We start from the raw sequence: 22,726 nt of genomic DNA, 5'->3' as shown, positions 1-22,726 counted from the left end.
GGATATAATCCTAGGGTGTGTGTGTAGCAGTACTGTTCCACATATGGTAACAAGTAAGAGAATGAAGTATACCGAGTTAGAGCCAAATTTCATATGTGTAAGAGTCATAAAATCATCAGCAGACAAAGCCACATTAAATTATTTGTTTAAACCAGTGTTTCTCAACCAGGGTTCATGTAGCTCTTGAACGTCCATATAAGATTTTAGGGAGATCCATGCAACAAAATAGGAAACAGGGGATCCACAATAGTATTTGAAGGGACCCTGAAAAATTTTGTTTTAGATATATGTATTGGTATGTATTTCAAGAAACAGCTAAGTTTAAACTTTAAACAAATAATTTTGTGTGGCTTTGGCTGTTGATAGTTTTATGACCCTTGCATATATGTATTCTGGCTATGCCTCAGTATACTTCACTCTCTTCTTTGTTGCAAAATGGGAGGTTCGACACAGTTTAAACATCTTGGTATTTTTTCTGAATCAAACATCAAATTTTTCATTTTTAATTCACCCGAGAACAATTTTTTTGTGTGTAATTGGTTTATTCATTGATAAAAGACACATCTGAAACAGCTGTAGTGAACCTTAACCTACTTGTTTTCTTATATACATACACACATGTACACATATATATATCTACTACATATGTGGAAAATCTGTGTGTATGTGGCATTGTTAGCTAACTCCTCCTACATCATTTATTGATTTTGATGAAACTTGACACGTGAGTAGAACTCATGTCTGGAAACCTCGTGACAAACTTAGAGTGTTGAAAAATATCGATAATAGGGCCCCTCCAATGAATCCTTCTATCTACTACATATTACTCATATTTTGTTTAAACAACCTGATGGAAATAACCCATACCACCTGCAGCTTTTTGCGAAGCAATCAATATTTGATTCTCAGGATCAGCCGACCTAATTCTGCATTTCACTACTCACAGTTTTGAACTGCTAAACATTATTATTGCACTTCCTTAATTTGAATCTTAGACCTTAAAGACTTCATTCATACATTTCTATACACGCATACTGTTTTGAATGCCCATTGCTCTGATAATTCTGCCTTTTTACAGTTACACTTTTTCTAGGGGAGAAGATAAATTTTTTATTCCACAACGTATTTGTAGTGGCTTCACGCAGACATAGCGTGGGTTCAATCCTCGATTGCCAAATTTCACTTAACACCACTTCAACAGCACTTTTCTCACGGTAAAACAATAGTTTTTCTGTGAATGACAGCTGTTATACATTTCGCAAATGTATAACTGGAAATGAATGAAGATGCTTGTTTACAACTGTCATAAAACAACAAGTAAAAGAGACACAAACACACACCAACACATTCACACACACACACATACACACACACAAATGTTCACACTAGATTCACTTGAAAGGCTTTGTTTGGCCCAAGGTTATAGTGGGAGTTACTTGCCCAAAATGCCATGCAGTGGGAGAGGATTGAAACCCATAAATTTAAGAAACACCATTATTAACCACACAACCATACCAGTAGCTGTATATATAAAAGTATATATGTATGAACATATATAGGGAGGTATAACCTGCAATAGGACTAACTCAAGTTATGATATTTCATATGTGCAGTACTTGTAAAGCATGACCACTAATTTCATTCATTTCCAGTTATACATTTGCGAAATGCATAACTGCTGTCATTCACAGCAATATTCTACACTCTGACATTTCAAAGAAGACCAACCCATTTGTCAATTTAACCAGGATAGGTTTTTCTTTGAACATGAACAGTAAATATATACATCATATGATCTTTACACATAGAAGATACATGCCCTCATGTCAGCCAGACAGTGAACATGGACATTCTATCTCCCCTAACTCTAACGATGAAAAATCCAAGCATCTTTTGCATACAGAATAACAAAAGAGTACTTCGGTAGACTTCAGAAAATATGGAACTCAAAGCTGTCTGCGTTTAGCAAGATCATATCTCACCATGATTATGCAGTGATAGTGTTAATACCAACATTTGGGATACTGAACTGGGATACTTTACAAGATCTGCAACCTGGACATCAAAACTAGAAATGTACTGACCATCACTGTTAACTTCCACAGTAGCAGTGACACTCATAGGATCTATTTGGGACAAAAAATGTTGGTAGATGGATAAAGTCAGTACAAACAGCCTTTGAATGTCACAGACACCATTTGCTGAACAGTAAAGAAAGAAATGGATACACTCCATGCATACTCAAAAGTGAAAGCATCTCCAGAGTTGGAGAACAACTGTGCAGGTACTCTGAGAATATTACTGTCTCATGCAACCCAAAGATTGGACTGACTATCTAAACAGAAGCTTGGAGGTGAAGTAGGCATCATACTAGCAAAACCAATGCATGAGTACATAAAACTAGTGGATAACAGCATTGACATTAACAGTGACCTCTCTTGGACCTGTGATTTGATACATTACATTCCACCTGGAAGGGTATGCCTTTGCTATCCAGGAATCTGCTAACAAGAGAGACGAAAATACCACAAAATTTCTGTGTCGTGATAGAATATGTTGGCTTTGCTATACCAGTGTTGAAAATTTTACCTATATCAGCAGCAGCTACCCCAAAATATCTACGAAATATTACCTACCCTTGAGGTACGATATAGTGGCAAAGACTATTTACAATGCTACCCTTAAGAAGGATTACCCTGACATATACATTAAAGGCATGTCAGAACCAGTATGTATTCATGCCTTTAAAAACAAAAAATACTGGTTGAATGCTATAATAGAAACTGCAGTTCGGTGCAGACATAATAGACTTGGTATTGTTCTGTGTGACAGGGAACAAAAGTCATGTCCTGCTGTAGAGATAAGTTGCCCAGCATGATGTATATTTAGATCAAAAGTTCAGGGAAAAGTTAACATTTATGGTGTACTAAAGCAGAACTTACAGCTCTTCTACCCTGACTATGAATTCACATTTGTACCTATCATCATAGGTGCATTAGGTTATGTACCTGCAAATTTACACAAAAACGTAGAAATACTAGGTTTTTTTTTTTTTATTTTTGGAAAGAGCAAAGGAAAGTGACATGGATTCTCTAAATCTAATCTATTAGCTGTACAGTAAAAATTTATAAGACATTCCAAAGATTCTCCATCTGAGATTCTTTACATGAACAGATGCACACACTTCAGTGTGTCTATCGAGAGTTTAACCGACACATGCATTCAACCACATAATTACTAATATTGGGAATTCTGTTCACTCAAAATTCTTCTTTTCTTTTCCCTGTTAGCGACCGGCTTCAACTTACTTGACATGAACTTAAAGAAAACTGAAAGAAAACAAACAAACAGACAGTTGGTCTTCTGTTAGTCGCATATGATTATGTAGACCAAGGGAGATCACTCCAACGGCACTGAAAATTCAAGCGTAAACAATAACTATCTAAGGGAAGTAATTCATGGAAGTTGTGTTCGAATTTTTTCTACTCTTGGCGCAAGAGGAGGGAGCAGTCGATTAGATCGGCTCTAGTATGCAACTGGTACTTAATTTATCGACCACGAAAGGATGAAAGGCAAAGTCGACCTCGGTGGAATTCGAAATCAGAACGTAAAGACAGACGAAATACTGCTATGCATTTCGCCCGGCGTACTAATGTTTTCTGCCAGCTCGCCCCTAAAGCTGTATTCGGATCGCATTATTTTTGTGCTCAGCATCCTAGTTCACGAAGATCTATCTATTATGTATTCACATACGTAGTTCACGTGTTAATCATGTGAATTAAACAAAGTTCACTTGGATTAATACGTACAGAAAGTGCATACTTGTCTTCAAAAACAATTGCTGGTAATATTGCTTACAGTAAAACTTGTAAATAGTACGTAAAGAATAAATTATAGAAATGAAGAAAATAAAAGAAAATTTGTGTACATGAGCGCATTGGACCGCTGTCTTTTATGGAAGCTCTTTCTCGAATATGTCCTCAGCTACAGAAACTACTACACTAAGTAGCTATGCCGATAATACCAAAAAGTGTAAAAGTTAACACTTCCTTTCTCCAAGCTAAGATTCGAAATCCAATGGACATGAGCTCACCTGTTTAGACACAATCTCTCCTGCAGTATGTCTGTCCTTCTAGCTGCCACGGCTGTTATAAATACTGTGGTCAGCAGAGGGACCGGCACAGAGAGAGAGAGAGAGAAAGAAAGACTCTGGCCGGAGACAGGCTCGGGACGAAGAGACAACTCACGAGATCGCCGACTACTTTCTCAGATGAACAACGCACACACAGACACAAAACATATTCACTTCTACAACATCACATCTACAGATGTACCCTGTTTTTATTCCTATCAACTCTTAGCAATTGACAACAAATTAATGTACTGAAAAATTGTGTATACCAACAGCAAATGCAAGTCCCGTAAATAAATTATTTAAACAATAAATCGATGTCATTCATTTGTTTACTTTGAAGGCATCCACATGCCTATCGCATCTGTTTATCTCAACACATTCTGATACACCCTTAACCACTGCAAAAATATTACAAGCAATCAAGAAACCCTTTGGTGCCAATCTTCTATAGAATGACCCAGTTGCCACGTACACTTTAATTTAACTATCTATCAATCTATCATTTAATGCATAAATTTATAGATCTTCCTGGCGTTATTTCACAGCCTTAGACATTTTGACTGTGCCTGTGATTTCAATACAAAACTGCAGAATAATATAGCTTTTCTCACCCTCTCTCTTCTCTCCTAGTTTTCCCTTCTCCCCTTTCTCTCTCTCTTCTTTGTCTCCATTTCAGTTATTACCTCCCTTGGCATAAGCATAATCCACAAACGAACCAGCCAGACTCAAGGAAGGCAAAGAATAATATCATAGATAAGAATAGTAATGATAGCAGCAGCAGCAGCAGCAGCAGTAGCAGTGGTAGTAGTCGCAGCAGTAGCAAGAAGAAATAGCAATGGTGATTAAACTTGATAATTAAAAAGATGATTATAACAAGCAAATTAATGTACCCACAGAAGGCTTTTCACAAAAGAGGAGCAAAAATCAAAAAACAGGTAAGAACAACTATCATGTGGTAAATGATAGCAATGATATTGATAATAATAATCATCATCATCGTTTAAAGTCCGCTTTCTATGCTGGTATGGGTTGGATGGTTTGACTGAGGAATGGTAAGCCAGGAGGCTGCACCAGGCTCTATTCTCATCTGCCAAGGTTTCTACAGCTGGATGCCCTTCCAAACACTAATCATTCCAAGAGTGTGGTGGATGCTCTTTGTGTGCCACCAGCACAGGGGCCAGTCAGGCGGTAAACTTTTTGAAATGCAAATATGTGAATGGAAATTAAGTTTAATTTGTAACGGAAATAGTACTGAATCTTTTGATACCCCATACGTCAAAATCAGTAACTCGGTTTTGGAATGCACAAGGAATATCATCACCATCATCATCATTGTCGTTTAACGTCTGCTTTCCATGCTGGCATTGGTTGGATGGTTTGACTGAGGACTGGTGAGCCAGAAGGCTACACCAGGTTCAATCTGATCTGGCAAAGTTTCTACAGTTGGATGCCCTTGCTAGCGCCAACTACTCCGAGAGTGTAATGGGTGCTTAAATGGTGTTTTTTACGTGCTACCTGCACGGGAGCCAGTCCGGTGGCACTGGCAATGACCATACTCGAATATTGTTTTTCACGTGCCGGTAAGGCGATGCTGGTAACGATCATGCTCGAATGGTGCTTTTTACGTGCCACCGGCACGGAAGCAAATCCATGGCCCTGGCAACGATCACGCTCGAATGTGATTTTAACATTCCACTGGCACGAGTGCCAATCAGGCGGTACTGTCATCGGCCACATGAGCGATTTTGATTTGATTTCATTTGCCTCAATATGTTTTCGCAAGCAAAGTTTATTGTCCAATGAATGAGGGGTACTCATAAGTGGGCTGGTTACACCCCACACCCGAATGTGCTTTTAACGTTCCACTGGCACGAGTGCCAATCAGGCGGTACTGTCATCGGCCACGTCAGTGATTTTGATTTCACATGCCTCAATAGGTCTTCGCTAGCAAAGTTTATTGACCAATGAATGAGGGGTACTCATAAGTGAGCTGGTTACACTCACTGGCATAGGCCACGGGCTATGGTCTCACTTGGCTTGTCGAGTCTTCTCAAGCGCAGCATATCTCCAAATGTCTCGGTCACTTGTCATTGCCTCGGCAAGGCCCAATGTTCGAAGGTCGTGCTTCACCACCTCATCCCAGGTCTTTCTTGGTCTACCTCTTCCACAGGTTCCCTCAACTGCTAGGGTGTGACACTTTTTCAAACAGCTGTCCTCATTCATTCGTAACACATGACCATACCAGCGCCGTCGTCTCTCTTGCACACCACATCTGATGCTTCTTAAATCCAACTCTCAAGGCGCTTACACTCTGTTGTGTATACACACTGACATAACACATCCAGCGGAGCATACTGACTCCATTCCTTGCAAGCTTACGCATGTCCTCAGCAGTCATGGCCGATGTTTCACTTCCATGAAGCATGGCTGTTCGTACACATGCGTCATACAGTCTACCTTTTACTCTGAGTAAGAGGCCCTTTGTCACCAGTAGAGGTAGGAGCTCTTTGAACTTTGCCCAGGCTATTCTTATTCTAGTAGCTACACGGTCAGAGCATCCAACCCCCACCCCCTACTGACCTGGTCCCCTAGGTAACGGACGCTAGACTTCTTTCAAACTGAAAGTATTATCTCACATTACAATAGAGACGTAATACTTAAATAATGTAAGAGCTAAGAGATTGCTCTAGGCTCACATTAGGCAAGAAGTTGAAATTTGGAGGTGGGGGCATAACACTGCATGGACCCTAAGTAAGGCATGTGTAAAATTTGAATGAAATCGGTTGAGTAGTTCTCGAGTTTTAGTCATTCACGCAGACAGACAGACAAACACACACACATTCTTATTTTTGTATATACAAGTTACCGCCCCTTGTATCATCCGACATGTTTGCTTATATTCGCGAGTGCCCATTTTCCGTGTTTTATTTTTCAGTATAAAATATTTAAAAATAGATGAATCTTACTAGTTTTTTACATACTTCATTTATTTTGGATGTATTTCCCATTTTCATAATTTTTTTAGATATTAGGCGTCATTTTCTTGGAGAGGTGCGCTTCTAAAGAAGCGCCAAAAGTTGTACATGTACCGTTGTATAGACGTGGTGGGTTCAAATCCTAGGTGAACTGAAATTAGTTTACTTATGTTGGGGGCGCGGAATTTCGAGGAAAAAATTATAAGGAAAGGTGTAGAGAAAATATTAAATGGCTTATAAACACTTTCCACACTGCAATTGTTTTCGTTCCAGCACACGATCTCAGATCAGGTCACTTGCTATGCAACTACATCTCCGTAATATATATATATATATATATATATATATATATATATATGTAAAAATATGTGACACTTATTCGGTAGCCATGATAAAACTCTGAGTTTCGGATACCGGGGTAGGAACCCACACCAATACCTCTTCAGTTATCCGGCCAGGAATTTTCCCTAAAACTATATATATATATATATATATATATGTATGTATGTATGTATATATTTAATTATATGTATTTATTTTCTCCTAATTAAGAATAATTCGGATAAAATAAATGGGTTAATATATGTATATATATATATATATATATATATATATATATATATATATATATATATATATATATATATATATATATGTAAAAATATGTGACACTTATTCGGTAGCCATGATAAAACTCTGAGTTTCGGATACCGGGGTAGGAACCCACACCAATACCTCTTCAGTTATCCGGCCAGGAATTTTCCCTAAAACTATATATATATATATATATATATATATATATATATATATATATGTATGTATGTATGTATGTATATATTTAATTATATGTATTTATTTTCTCCTAATTAAGAATAATTCGGATAAAATAAATGGGTTAATATATGTATATATATATATATATATATATATATATGTATGTATGTATATATTTAATTATATGTATTTATTTTCTCCTAATTAAGAATAATTCGGATAAAATAAATGGGTTAATATATGTATATATATATATATATATATATATATATATATATATATATATATATATATATACTAGCAGAAATACCCAATGTTGCCCAGGTTGAAGAAAGTAATGAAATTTATAAATGCTTTTTAGATCTCTAATTAACATGAAACATAAACTATGCAGGTCTCACCTTCTAGTACCTGAGGTACCAACTCCATATGTTAATATCCCGACATTTCCCGGGTTATTGAAAGTAATGAAATTTAAGTATGCTTTTAAATCTCTAAGTAAAATGAAACATGGATTATGCAGTTCTCAACAGCTAATAAGCTGAGCATTGCCAGGCATAACTCTCAAGGAGTAGTCATTCAAATGAACCAAAAGACTTCTGTTAAATACAACTATAGAAGTTACAATTTACAGGTGTTGGCCCTAATGAAGTCCTTTGAACGTTTGCACTGAAATATCTCTGTGGTGGTGCTATCAGCAAAGTTGAATCTTGCTGGCCCTGAAGAGGACCTTTTAATGTTCACTTTGAATTATCTCAGTGGTGGTGCAGCCAACAAAGATGAATACGATTGTAACAATTTAAACTTGGTGGCCCTGAAGAGGGCCTTGGATCGTTCACTCTTAAAAGTCCCAGTGGCCAAGCTGTCAGTAAAGACGACTCTGATTAGAGGTAGTGGCCCTTAAGAAGTCCTTCACACCACTTTGATGTGTCATAATTGCTTTGCTTGTTATTTGAGATTGTAACCTAGAAAAGCATGTAAAAGTTGGTGGCCACAAAAACATCCTTGGCAAGATCACGCTGGAATGTCAACAAAATGTGTAAATAAGATTGTAGCGGAAGCTTCTCTCTCGGCTGTATGTTTGTAAATGCGGATGTAGCAGGTAACATCTAGCCTTCGGCCGACCTTGGACCCTGCTGTGTCCGTCAACTTGATTGGCTGTTATTTGTGCGGCATTTGTCACCAGTTCTGTTTTGCACCAGGGTGCATACCAACCAATCGTGGCCTTCTGATAAGGTCACATGAGAGAGTGTTTTCTGATGCTTCTGGAGCCCATGTTTTCCTATAAATAGCCTGCTTCATCCACGCCAGTTTGTCGCGACTTCAAACCTTCTAAGGTCTGGTCGTTTGACCACTGAGCACCAACCAGCCAGTTTCCAGTGACGTCATCAACACCACCGTTCAACTGTTTACTACAAGCTTTGTCGCCAATGTCAACACGACTATTCAACGTACACACCACCAAACAGCACCCGCACAGGTTCAGTCAATACTGTTGTGAAATATCTTCCCCAAGGTTAACAGAACTCAACCTGCGAAGTCCCTGTATCAAGTAACTCAGCATAGAAGCCTCCACTTCACGACAGGTGACTTAGCTCTGCCTCGACGCCACAACCTCTTATATACACTTTCAATCTACTGTGTATCTCAACCAAGAACTGGTATTTCTTATCCTTGTGTTCAGGACGCTTAATGTCCTTGTTACAGACTCTTTTCTATGCTCTGTATTCTGTTGCATTCACATACACATATTTGTATACTTACGCTCATTTGTTCACATGACGGCCTGTCTTATATTGTGTTATTATGCCGCATTCATGCACACACAGACACACACTTTAATGCTCTAATAAAACTTTCTCTTTGTTCCTCTACCGGTTGTGTCTCTCTCTTTTCCTTGTTGGCACTCTTCTCACAACATGTGAGTTCCCTTATGTTTTTATATTTGTGTTGACCATGCGACGCGTTAAAAGGAGCCGTTCCATTCGTCACCATTCTCCTTGGTTCGCATTGTCGTTCTACAAGATGTAGGGAAAAGTAGATTAATTTTGTCAAAACTACAGAACATCGATAGCAAATTGTGATATAAATGCGGAAAACGGAGACATTGAACATTTATAATGTATAGCAAAAGCAATCTCAGAGGCATATGTAGTATTGTCAAAAGGACAAAAATAGCACACGGATACAGCAAATGTAAGCACTTATACAAAAAAACAACAATTACTTGTTGGTGGATAAGGTGCCTACAAAACTTCCTTATAGACTATATTTTGGGTTTTCTCACAAGTTGCAAAAGCAAATAGATTATGTTGGCTCCCCACTTGAGAGCTGCCAACACAGAGTTAACCATGGGAGGAGTACGGTTCTTCTAAATTAAGCCCTATGACCGTTAGCATCTGACCCTGTGATTTGTTAATTGACATGGCAAAACTGAGCCAGAGAGGGAATTGCAGCCTTCTGAATGTAAAAGGAATGTCTTTACTGGATGGAATAAGAGGTATCCTTGGTATGAAGACAGTATGCCCCTTACCACATGCTGTAAGTATTGTTGCCTCAATAACATGAGGCATCGCCTTTTGGACGACCAGACACATGCCATTGCAAAGCCTGGAGGTGGGGGTTCCAAATTCCTGAGGAGCATGACAGGGGCTTTTATCCTAAGTCTCAATAAGTGTGGTGGCAATCCAGGAGGGCCTAGGGAATTAAGAAATTCTATGGGATAGTTAACAACTTCGTCTGAATCAGCCATAGAGTCAAGGGCTTATAGACATGCAAGTTTCCAGGCAAGCACAGCATAATCTGTTTATTGATGTTTCCAACTATGTGGTTTTCTGAAGCCAATATTGCACGTTCACACAACCACCCTTGATTTGTGTAGTTCTCCTCAAGTTTAGGAAAAACAAACGTCCATAAATCAACAAATGACTTAACACATCTGCAAATCCTGGTGAGGTCCGCTGCATCATCTCCATCCAGTGGGACTTTTCCATCTCCCAATGACAAAATGGCAGCAACAAAACCTGCTGATGTCTCATCGCCTTGCAGTTGTGCTCTAATGTTTGTTGTAAGCGTCAGCTTTCTTAATGCCAAAGCGGGGAGGCCTTAAGGCTCAAGGTAGAGTTGCGGAGCGGCTCTTAGGGACCTCGTGTCATCGAAGGTTCAGCGCTAAGAGCCACTCTGCAACTCTACCTTTGAGTCTACGCAAATTACTTTGGAGACTGAAGAATGACTTAATCAACTAGCATCGACACCGTCTTCACATCAACCATAATGGGCAATCTGGCAATTCCGTTACCCAAGATGTAGGTTGAGCACCTCATAATAAATATTTGTTATGTTGTTATTCAATTTATCCAGCGTGTTTGTTTTTATTGAAGAGAATTTATTTGTACAGGATAGGGTTACCCAATGATGGTGGCCCTGTCACCTACAAACTGGTGACCCCTACGTGATTCTGTTCACGTAGCTTCTCTTAAATGGTGACTAAGTGCCAGCTATAGGACCAACCGTTCTTTCAGTTTTTTTCACTACAATTATTTCCTGTGTCATCTGTTTTGTCTTTGACAAACTGACTGGTGTGAGGTTATTATAGTGAAACCACCTCTCTCGGTTATTTATTTACAAATGCAAACGTAGCGGGTAACATCTAGCTTTCGGCTCGCCTTGGACCCTGCTGTGTCCATCACCCTGATTGGCTCTTATTTGCACGGCATTTGCACGCCAGGGTGCATTTGCATGCCAGGGTGCATTTGCACGCCAGGGTGCATTTGCACGCCAGGGTGCATACCGACCAATCATGGCCTTCTAATAAGGTCACGTGAGAGAGTGTTTTTCTGATGTTTCTGGAGCCCCCTTTTCCCTATAAATAACCTGCTTTATCCACGCCAGTTTGTCTTCGATTTCAGACCTCTCTGAGGTCTAGTCGTTGACCACTCACAGAACACCAACCAGCCAGTTTCCAGCGACGACGTCAACACCACCGTTATACTGTTTACTACAGCCTCAACGTCAAGATGATGCCACTATGTACACAAGCTACCAACAGCAACCGCAGCCTTTCTTGATACTTTGTGTGAATTGTTTCCACCTCGAAATAACAGCCAGAACAACCTGCGAGAATTTCCTGTATTCAAGTAACTGGTCGCAGCATTGTAGCCTCAACTTCTTCTCACGACATGTGACACTTCAGCTCTGCTATTCGGCCACAACCTCTTATGTACAGACATTCTGTCTACTTTGTAACTCAACTATGAACTGGTATTTCCTTATCTTTGTGTTCAGGACGCTAATCGTCCATATTACAGACGATGAACTGGTATTTTCTTATCTTTGTGTTCACGACGTTTAACGTCCATGTTACAGACACTTTACTCTGTTCTGTATTTCTCATTCACTCACATACACATATTTATGTACACACACTCTTGTTTACACGATGGCCTGTCATATGTATTGTGTTATTATTTATATTGCCGCATTCACGCACACACAGACACACAGTTTACTATTCTAATAAAACTTCTATATATATCTTTAACGGTTGTGTCTCTCTCTTTCCTTGCTGGCATTTCCTCGCATTTCACATGTGAGTTCTTATATGTTATATTATTATGTTTTGTGTCGACCGTGCGACGCGTTAAAAGAAGCCTGTTCCATTCGTCGCCATTCTCCTAGGTTCACACGGTCGTTCACTGCAGGAATTTTTTTTTTCTCTTTCTCCATCTGACAACATGGACTGTTCAATTTTTATTGCTCTTTCTTTTAATAGAGATTTCGTTTTTTCTTCTTTTTCCTTTCTTTTTTCTTTTAGAAGACAGGGAGTGACGTTCGCGTCACACAAAATCAATATATTTTTTTGCCATTCGTAACAATAGCAATAAGTAAATATCAATTATTGAAAGGATAGAGGCAAAAATGTTCAAAAAATCACAGCATGATAAACTGGAACCTTATGACCATAAACACATTAAATAAACCTCATTTAAGGTGACAAATGTTGAAGAAGCATACATTTCAGAAATATGGGGTAGTAGACAAGTAAAAAAAAAACCTACCACTTGTCAAAAACCAAAAATGAAGTATGATTCTAGGTCGGACTTGACCGAGATAAATAGGAGTGATTTCGCTTAATGAACAACATTCAAGGTGTCTGATTGGTTAGATAATACAAATAATTGTGATGAAATCTGCTGAAGACAACTCAGTGATGTGTGGTTGGCCAGAGGTCACCATTTCACACTTAACTGGGGTGCAATTAAATGGGGGAGACAACTGGGTACAAAAACTAATCAATCATTCGCACAGGTTAGGCATAATTGTGAAATAGCACAATCCGCATACAGTAGGCATTAAAATTTACACCCGGGTGAAATTGCACTTTCTTGGCTTGGAGTATGAAATGATGCCAAAGTTCAAGGAAAAAAATTTAACTCTCCATTCCACAATTGTGGTGCAATTGCACAGGGGAGACAATCGAGTGCAAAATTAAATTCAACCATCCTAAAGTTAGCTAAGTAAACTAAAGTTTAGTCAGTGGGATTTATAAATTCACTACTCCATTTGTAGGACATGAGTAAAAGATGTGTCAACTTTTGTTTATATTGACTGTTATTTCCAGAAGTTAAAATGCTTTGCTGCAATCAAATTTGAACTCTAGAAGTGATCCAAAGGGGATCACTGCCCTCCCTAAGGGGTTCCCTAGCAGAATTCAGGTGATAACAAATTTGCAATACTTTATCTTATGATTAGCAAGAACCATGATAAACTCCCAAGGTTCTGATGCTGTTTTATTGTGGCAGTTTGAACTTTAATGGGTTAATTATTTAGGCTCATTGTTCCCGAGGGGTGTTGCCTTGCTGAATTGAAATGGAAGTAGATGTGCTTCACTGTATCTTCATCTGTAATAAATGAATAACAACTGAGTTGAAATTCATTTTATGGGACTACCAATTATCGAAGCTATGACCCTTTGCTGTATTATAATAGCCAAATTCAGTAAATGACTTGCCAGGACTTATGCCCCCTGGGGGTCCCCTTACTTATTCCAGGTATAGACAGAGTCTTCAACACCATCTTTAGGCAATGGGTAACCAATGTGTCCCCTAAAGTTAAAAGTGAACGTAAACTTCACAAGTTATCAGGTACTAATACAGTGTTAATGTGAACTTCAGTAGGTAAGTCAAAGGGGCTTACTACCCCTCCAGGGGACCCCTGGATAAGTTCAAGTAAAGGTCCATATGTTCACCTTCCTCTGTGAGCCATGGGTAATCAATATGTCTTGTTTTGTGAAAACCAAACGCCAACTCATCCAATTTTGTTTCATTGATAATATCAACTTCAACATTCATGAAAATCGGTTTACTACCCACCAAGGGGTCCCCTACCTGGATTTCTGTGCAAGTGCATGCCTGCAATTTTATTTGTAGGCCATAAGAAAACAAACGATTAATCTTGGTGAAGATGGGAGACAAACTGCAGGAATTATGGGGCCTTTATGCTATAGTACTGCTGAAGTTAAGGAGGTTATCTGCACCTGTGGGTGGGGTACAATCGATGTACAGAACAATAAAATAGCCTATGACGCATGATAGAACTTCAGAAACGTATGCATGAAATTTGGTGCAAATTGGTTGTAAAATCTGTCCTGTGTGATCTCTGTGAGGCTCAACATCTGACAATCATTTTTCATCACTTCATCTCACATCTTCCTAAGTCTTTCTCTTCCACAGGTTCCCTCCACCTTTAGAGACTGGCACTTCTTTATGCAGCTGTCCTCACCCACACACATCACATAACCATACTGGTGCAATCTTCTGTCTTATCCACTACAACAGATGCTGCTTGTACTCAATTTTACACTTTGTCATACCACAAAATTCCATTCATTGGTCTGGATCATCTTCACTGAGAATATGAGCTATTCTTGGAATGTAACTTTTCCAGTTACAGTGTTGCAAATGTGATGAATGCTTGATTTTGAAATTCCTGTCTTACAACTCCCATGCCACACTGATTTTTTTTTTAACTCTAGCAGTATCCTTTCTTTGGTGGTAGTGATTTGGGCTCATCAATGATCACAGTCATGTAAACATTCTGAATAATTCCACTGCTTCAAACTCATCTCTAATTTGAATGATTGTGAGTTGTGTAGGTAGATCTGTTTGAATCTCCCTCCTTCATATTCAAACTTACAATGGCACCTAGGGAAAGATTTCCTTTGTTCAAAGTTTATTCTGGCTCTGTCCATTATTTCTGATGGGTTAAATTTGAAAAAGAAATGAAAATTAAGTTGTAGTGGTGTGTGTGGCCACCATTGGCCACCATCTTGGGAAGTGCCATTGTGCATGTGCACGGGACTTGCCATCAGCGGAAGTACCAAGGCACGCATGCGCAATGCAACATGTGGAGAGAGAGCGATAGCGTTCGTTCTCTTCTCTATCTAGCAGCGGTCGTGACAACACGTATCTTCCAGTGCTCTCTCAACTCGATACCGACATGTGGTCGAAGCTTCCTTGGTATTCTAGCGGCATGCCTGTTCACCCAGGAACAAAACGGCTCTACACCAACCTAGAATAAATTATTGATCTGTTGTTACCGTTATCTCTCATGTTGTTGTATTTCTGGATTTTAATGATTAATATAAGAACTGGGGAGAGATAGCCGAGCCGGCCAATGGCGGCCACACGCGCCACTACAAAGTTAGTTATCACCTGTTAAAATGTGTATACATTCTTTGGACGACTTGAGTATCTGTGTGTATAAATGTACATGTGTGTGTGTATGCACAAGCAAGTACGTTTGTGTATATAGAGGATTGCACAAAATACTGGAAGCATTGCATTCGATTTAGCTATTTCTCTTACTGACAATGATACAAATTCACAGCTATCCCAGTCTGTATATATATGTATTGGGTCATCCCATAGATAATGCAGTTTTTCAATTGCATGAACTAAAAGTTGGAGGGGGACAGGATGAACTACCAGTATCAACTTGCTATAAAAGCAGATAGTAAATTTACTTTGTATTTATTCTTAATGCAAGTTTTGAAGAGTGCAGTTCGATTTTAACAGTTATTTTTTCTAAACTATAATGGAAGTAACAAAGGAACATATTTGGCATATTTTGCTTTATGAGTTCAATAAAGGCAACAACTCAATGGAAAGGGCGAGGAATATTAATGGACAATAAGCATAAGTCAGTGTCAATGGTGTTTCCGGAAATTCCAAGCCAGAAACATCAGCCGAGAAGATGAGCCTCGTCCTAGAAGATCTGTAGAGCTTGACAAGGATGCCTGCAAATCCTGGTGGAACAAAATCCCATCATAATTGTTGAAGAACAAGCATAGAATCTTGGATTTGGTCATTTAACCATTCATTGACACCTGCATGCCATCGGAAAAGTCAACAAATTGGGGCGGTAGGTCCTTCACAAACTTTTGGAGTCTAATTGCATGCAGAGAGTGAATGTCTGCTCTTCTTTGCTGTCACATCTCACAAATGGACCTTTTTGGACTGAATAGTGACTAGTGTTGAGAAATGGGTTCTCTATAAAAATGTTGAGTGCCAAAGAAAGAGGGTAGGGAAAGGAGAAACACTGGCACCCCAGGCTATAGGTCTTCACACTTGTAAGGTGTTGTTATCTGTTTGGTGGGATATGAAAAGTTTGGTCCATTTTGAACTTTTAAACCCAAACCAAACAATAACAAAGGAGATCTACTGCAAGCAGCTTGAGCAGCTTAAGTCAGCACTGGAAGGAAAACAATGCCTCACCCACCATATTCGCTGAACTTTACCCCGTTTGGTTATCATTTATTCCACAGTCTTCAAAATCATTTGGACAGAAAAAATATGAACTCTGTAGATGAGGTCAGAACAGAACTGGAGGAGTATTTTTTGTCATGGACAAGGGAACTTTGGAAGAGGGGTCTTGCAAGTCTACAAGATAGATGGAAGAGCATTGAAGAAAATGAAGGAGAGTATATTTTAGATTAAAAAAGAAATTGTTTTTCTTAATTTTGAAAAATGACGTATAAAAAACTGCATTATTTATGAGATGACCCAATACATGTGTTCTTATATATTATCTATACTTTGCACTTTATGATATAGCCCTCTGATTTTGCTGTTATTTTTATCTAACTATATTGAAACATGTGACTTAATTTTGAAAGAGGATAAATTTTTGAAGTGCAGATGGGTGGAGCTTCAGTCACTAAAACTATTGAATTGCTTAATATTTTGAAAGGTACGGTTTAAAATTAGGTTGGATTTTCAAAATCAAAGTAAAACTAGCTCTGACAAGCATAATTCTGGACAGAATAGTGAAACATATTGTGCTTAAAAACCATCAAAGAACAGCAGCAAAAGTGACAGTAGATCTGAACTACTACTTTGCCAACCTTGTGTAAACCATAACCATTTATCATGACCTCTATAAAGCTGGATGTCATGGAATGGTTGCAATTGTTAAACCACTCCTGTCCCCAACAACACTGATAAGCAGAAAAAATAGTGTTTAGATTATCAGATCAATGACTCATCGGAATAACATAATCTTCTTTAATGAATGATCTTTCTTTTCTGTCTTCAATTTTGATCAAGTTTATACCTGGAGACAGTCTATAAAAGTGTTAAACCCTGACTGCATGGCTTCTACTGGGAAGCATGGAGATATGTCTGTGATGATTAGGGCACTCGTATCACCGAATTTTTTGGGCCCTTAAAGTTGTTTTACATAGCAGAGTTAATACTATTGATTACCAGAGTATTTTGGCTGATCATGTCCATCCTATGGTATAAAAATTGTTCCTCGATGGTTGTGCAATCTTCTAGGATGATATTGCACCAATTCTCACGGTGAATGTTATTCATAATTGATATGAAGAGCACAGAAGTGAAGTAGACCATTGGGATTGGCCCACAGAATCACTTGATCTCAATATAATTTAACATTTGTGGAGCATTTTGGAAGTGCATGTGAGAAGCTGCTTCTCTTTGTCACCATTGCTGAAAGAGCTAAATAGGTTTTACTTGAAAAATGATTCAAAATTCTTCCCAGAATCTGTATGAATCAACACTCCAGCATATTAGAGCTGTGATTGATGCCAAAGGTGATAAGCTTTGTATTAAATCATTTAACTTCTATTTAACAAGGTGTTGCCATTATTTTGTGTGTGTGTATGTGTGTGTGTGTGTGTGTGTGTGTGTGTGTGTGTGTGTGTGTGTGTGTGTGTGTGTGTGTGTGTATGCATGTGTGTGTGTGCACAGGCACACACATACACACACATACAAATATGCAGACTTTTCAATATACAAATTCCAATCCCAAGATATTGGTGACTCTGAGGCTATAGGTGAAGACACTTGTCACATAACTGGTTAGAACACAGAACCACTCAGTTGGGGAGCCAACTCTGGTGTGCTCACTCAGCCAGTGAGATGGCATCACTCAAAAGCTATTACAATGCAAGGGAGTAAATTGTGACCAGCAGTGTACAACACTCAATAATCTGACCAATAGTGTGTAACAGTGAAAAATATTAATGTGTGTGTGTGTGTGTGTGTGTGTGTGTGTGTGTGCATCATAGGTAAATCATAAATCTGTAAAAGAAGCACTGTTTAAGTTACAGAACAGTATAGTTTAAAGATAGATAAGGCTGGTCCATGGGATTACCTTGGGTTTCACATCTATAAAGTGCTTAGCTTTACAGAGTATCATCAGACCTCAAAACCCATTGGTACATGGCTTCTCTAGAAAATGGAGAAGGAGAAGACTTTGTTATTGTCAACAACTGGGGATTGTTTCCCGTTGGCTTTTATTCATAATTGACTCTGTTATTGTATGGGTCCCAGGACGGCAGCAAGAATTTCCTGAAATGCAAACAGGATCCGAAGACTTCCATTCTAGAGTTAAGAATGTTCCTCGGGTCAAGGGAGTCCTTTAATATCCCCACCCATTTGGCTATGCAGTTTACAACACTTAGTCCCTTTTATGTAAGGGTCTGGGTTTTCTAGGATTCTCTATGATATTACATGCAGAATTCCTTCATCTTTCAGCCACCATGACTGGCTAATGACATAGTGTATCTCCTTTCCAGTATCCTGAAAGAGGATCTGTAGTTGGAGAGGCATTACTTGAACATGTTACCAGAGCATCTCATGTATCTCTGTGTGCAGCTGTTGGCGATGTTGTATCTGCTGGTGTTGACGCTACTGCTACTGCTGTTGTTATTGGTGCTGTTGTGCTCTTATTGGCACCATTAAATGTGTTGATGGTGTTGGTGCTGTTACGACTGGCGTAGGGGATGTCAGTGATGATAGTATTATAGTTGTCGTCAATGGTGTTGTTGCAGTTGTTGTCGATGCTGTCATGGTGGATGGTGCTGTCACAGTTGTTATAGTTATCATTTGTGATGGATCTGCTGTTGTTTCTGTTAGGGATACTGTTATTGCTATTGCTGATGTTGTCATCACTGGTGGCAATCATGCTGCTGCTACTCCTGCTTGTGTTTCTGCTGCTGCTATTGATACTAACATTCCTGCTACTGTAGTAGTTATCAAGGAAGCTGCTGATGTTGTTGCTGCTGCTACTAAGGTTGCCTAGCACATCATCTTCATAGATAAGTCCCTTGGTTTCACAATGGCCTCCCACTAGGCATCTGTTGTAGTCCCTGCGTGAGCATCTCACCTCCACCATGGCCTAGAGGTGCTAACTAAAATGCTCTTAATATTGGGGGTGCAACTAAAAGAGACCCTAAGGTTGTGTCTGTTGAAAATGTATCTGCATTTATGTGAATTTGTGAAGTGTTTATCTACTAGCCTAAGGAATATCCTACCTTCACACATAGGGAGAAGGAGTGGGACAAACCAATGATATTTCCATGGTTCTTCCTTCTACAGGTATTAGGGCCCAGCATGTAGGAGATGTAGTCCTGTAATCCACCAGCAGCTAATGCCTTGTTATAGTAGGAGGCTGATGCATCAAAAATTTCTTGGCTAGAGAGGAAAGGTTCATGATTCTCTCACTAATACCCTTTACTAGGTTTTTGAACACAATGGATGAGTGATGGGAGACTGTTGATGTATGTCAGCCAGTCACGTGTTTTGCAGTGGAATCTGTATGTACTGGAGCCCAAGTTGAGCATGATGTCCAAGAAGTCTACTATGGTGAGATTGGTCTCGATAGTAATTTTTGAGTCTCATAGAGACAAGGGTGCTAATTAGATTTCTCATAAGCCTGTTTAGGGTGTGGCCATGGACTCCTCTACTGATGGCCAGCGTGTCATCTCGATAGAGACCAAAAAAGACAGAGGGAAGCTTCTTCTTAAGTGTGTCTACGATAGACAACCTGATGAGGTCGCATACATCAGCACTGTCATAGGCTCCTAATGCAATCACAAAGGAGCCTACAGGGTCGGAATGCTTGACCCAGGTCAAACTTTTATTGAGCAGTACTGTTTTCCTAGCATAATGACATCTATGTCCGTGTCACTAATGTCAGTGAAGCCCCTAGCAAAGGAAAGTACTTTCACCAGTAACACTTTTGATATAAACAAAGGTAAAATTCAACTATGTCAAATTAGATGAACCTTACTTTGCCTCCCCCTTGTTGGTATTAAACCATGCAATCATATCATTGGTGTTATGCCATAGGGAGAGGTTAGTGGCTCTTCTTATGCTGTTATTGATGTTCCTCAGTATGTAATTGCTTGCCAGACCATCTTGGATTTTGGTGGGTTAATCAGGTAGCATTTAGGGATCCAGGCAAAGCTTGGTTTATGGTTTCATGGTAGTAAAGGCTTTCTTTTTAGCTAAAATCTCGACCCCATCTGCTATATCTAAGTTGTTGGCTACTTGTTTGGTTTCACTCTTGATGTTGTTGTATGAGTGTGGGGAAGCATGTATGTTGTATGTGTGTGGGTAATCTATGGGGTTACCCTGGGTTTCACATCCATAAAGTGCTTAGATTTACAGTGTATCATCAGATCTCATAACCTGTTGGCACATGACCTCTCTAGAAAATGGAGGAGAAAAAGACTTTGTTACTGTCAACAACAGGAGATTGTCTCCCTTTGGCTATTATTGGTAATCTCCAAAGGGAGACAATTACCTATTGTTGACTAATGAAGTCGTTTCCTCCTCCATTTTCTAGAAAAGTCACTTGCTACAGAGGCCATGTGACAACAGGTTTTGGGGTTTGATGATACACTGTAAAGCTAAGAGCTTTATGGATGTGAAACCCAGGGTAATCCCATAGACTGACCTTATTTAACTTTATATATATATGAAACTAGTCTGTTAGAATATCTCTGTTCAAAATAGAAGCAGTATATGAACCAGAAGATAGTTTTTATTGCCGCTTGAACATGGATGTCCTGTAAGAGATGACGACCAATGTTGTTTTAACCCCAGGGAAGATATCTCTTCAACTGGTTTATTTAGTATGCTTTCTGTACTCAATATATATTGCAAGTGAAAGATAACTCCAGTCACCCTAGCTTTGAAACCACCAGACCATATGATTTCACTTTTATTGGATCTCTTCGGTGGTGGCACTCATTTGCCAAGCATGGCAGTAGTTTAACCTCACTAATAATATATAGAAAATACAGTTTCATACAATCTCTAATTTTGTAACTAGGAAGCTTCTAGTTACAAAATTAGTGATTGTATGACACTGTATTTTTTTTACATTACAAGTGAAGTTAAACAACTGCCATGCCTGGCAAATGAGTGCCCACCACTGAAGAGATCCAATAAGATCGAAATCATGTAGTCTAGTGGTTATGAAGCTAGGATGGCAAGAGTTATTTCCCACTTGCAATAAATATCAAGTGCAGAAAGTGCACTGAATAAACCAGCTGGAGAAGATGTCTTCCTGGGGTTAAAATAATAGTATTATCATCTTTTACTTAGAGAACACCCACATCAAAGTGGTGATAAACATTATACAGTAGAACTTCGTAGTATGAGTGCCCCATTGTACGAATAATTTGCTTTACAAGCCAAGGCTCGTGCGAATTTTTGTCTTGAAGTACGAGCAAAACTCTGCGGTAAGAGCAAATTTCATACAATAACACTGCTCTGGCACATTTTCATAACATTTTGAAAGGCAGGAAACAGCAGACTTTTCTTGATATGTTTCTAATGAACTGAACTGCAAGTGTAAAAAATGAAGAAAGTGTGTCCAAAAAGCCTAAATTAAGCTAAGTGAGACATAAAATGCCAGAAATTCTTCTTCCTGAAGTCTTAATGGAAGGAGAATCTCCTTCCAGATAGTATTCCTTCTCCTCTTCACCATATCTTCTTCCTCACGCACAAATTGTCCCGTCTTTAAGATAATTTGGTTAATAAAACCAGTTTACATATTTATTTTGCGTTATCTTTTTTATTGGGTTGGCAACTAAGTTCCTGCCATTTTTTTTTAATTAAAATTTTTTAAAAGGTTTAATAAAAAAAATAATATCTAATTAATCAATAATGTATTCACCCTTGTTATTTACAACTTCTTCCCAATGTTCAACAAGATTTTCAATACCTCATTGGTAGAAATCACCTGATTTCGACTACAAAAATTGATCCAACCAAGCTTTCAATTCTGCATCAGTATTGAACGAAACTCTGCACGTAACATTTGAAAGAGACTGAAAGGTGGAAATCCGTTGGTGCCAAATCATGAGAGTACGGCAGGTGTGGCAGCACTTCCCAGCCATGCATTTGAATGGCTTTCTTGGTCATATTGGCGTTGTCGTGCAGCAGAAGAACTCCATGCTGCCGATTAGGTCTTTTCTCTTGAATAGCCGTGTTGAGTCGCTCCATCTGTTGAACATATAGTTCCA

The 22,726-nt window shown here is 38.9% G+C and overlaps 1 long non-coding RNA gene across 1 annotated transcript in view; it reads right to left on the bottom strand.

Annotated features, from left to right (window-relative positions):
• The window catches only part of LOC149135651 (uncharacterized), a 31,846-nt gene extending 26,999 nt beyond the window's left edge, over positions 1-4,847 (bottom strand). Inside the window, exon 1 of the long non-coding RNA XR_016241964.1 lies at positions 4,747-4,847. This is a non-coding gene — a long non-coding RNA (uncharacterized LOC149135651). The remainder of the gene's footprint in view (positions 1-4,746) is intronic.
• Positions 4,848-22,726: the final 17,879 nt, after the last annotated feature.

This window comes from Octopus bimaculoides, chromosome 5, assembly GCF_046866305.1.
Source record: "Octopus bimaculoides isolate indiv1 chromosome 5, ASM4686630v1, whole genome shotgun sequence".
Classification (NCBI taxonomy): domain Eukaryota; kingdom Metazoa; phylum Mollusca; class Cephalopoda; order Octopoda; family Octopodidae; genus Octopus; species Octopus bimaculoides.
This window is presented reverse-complemented; position numbering and strand designations above follow the sequence as displayed.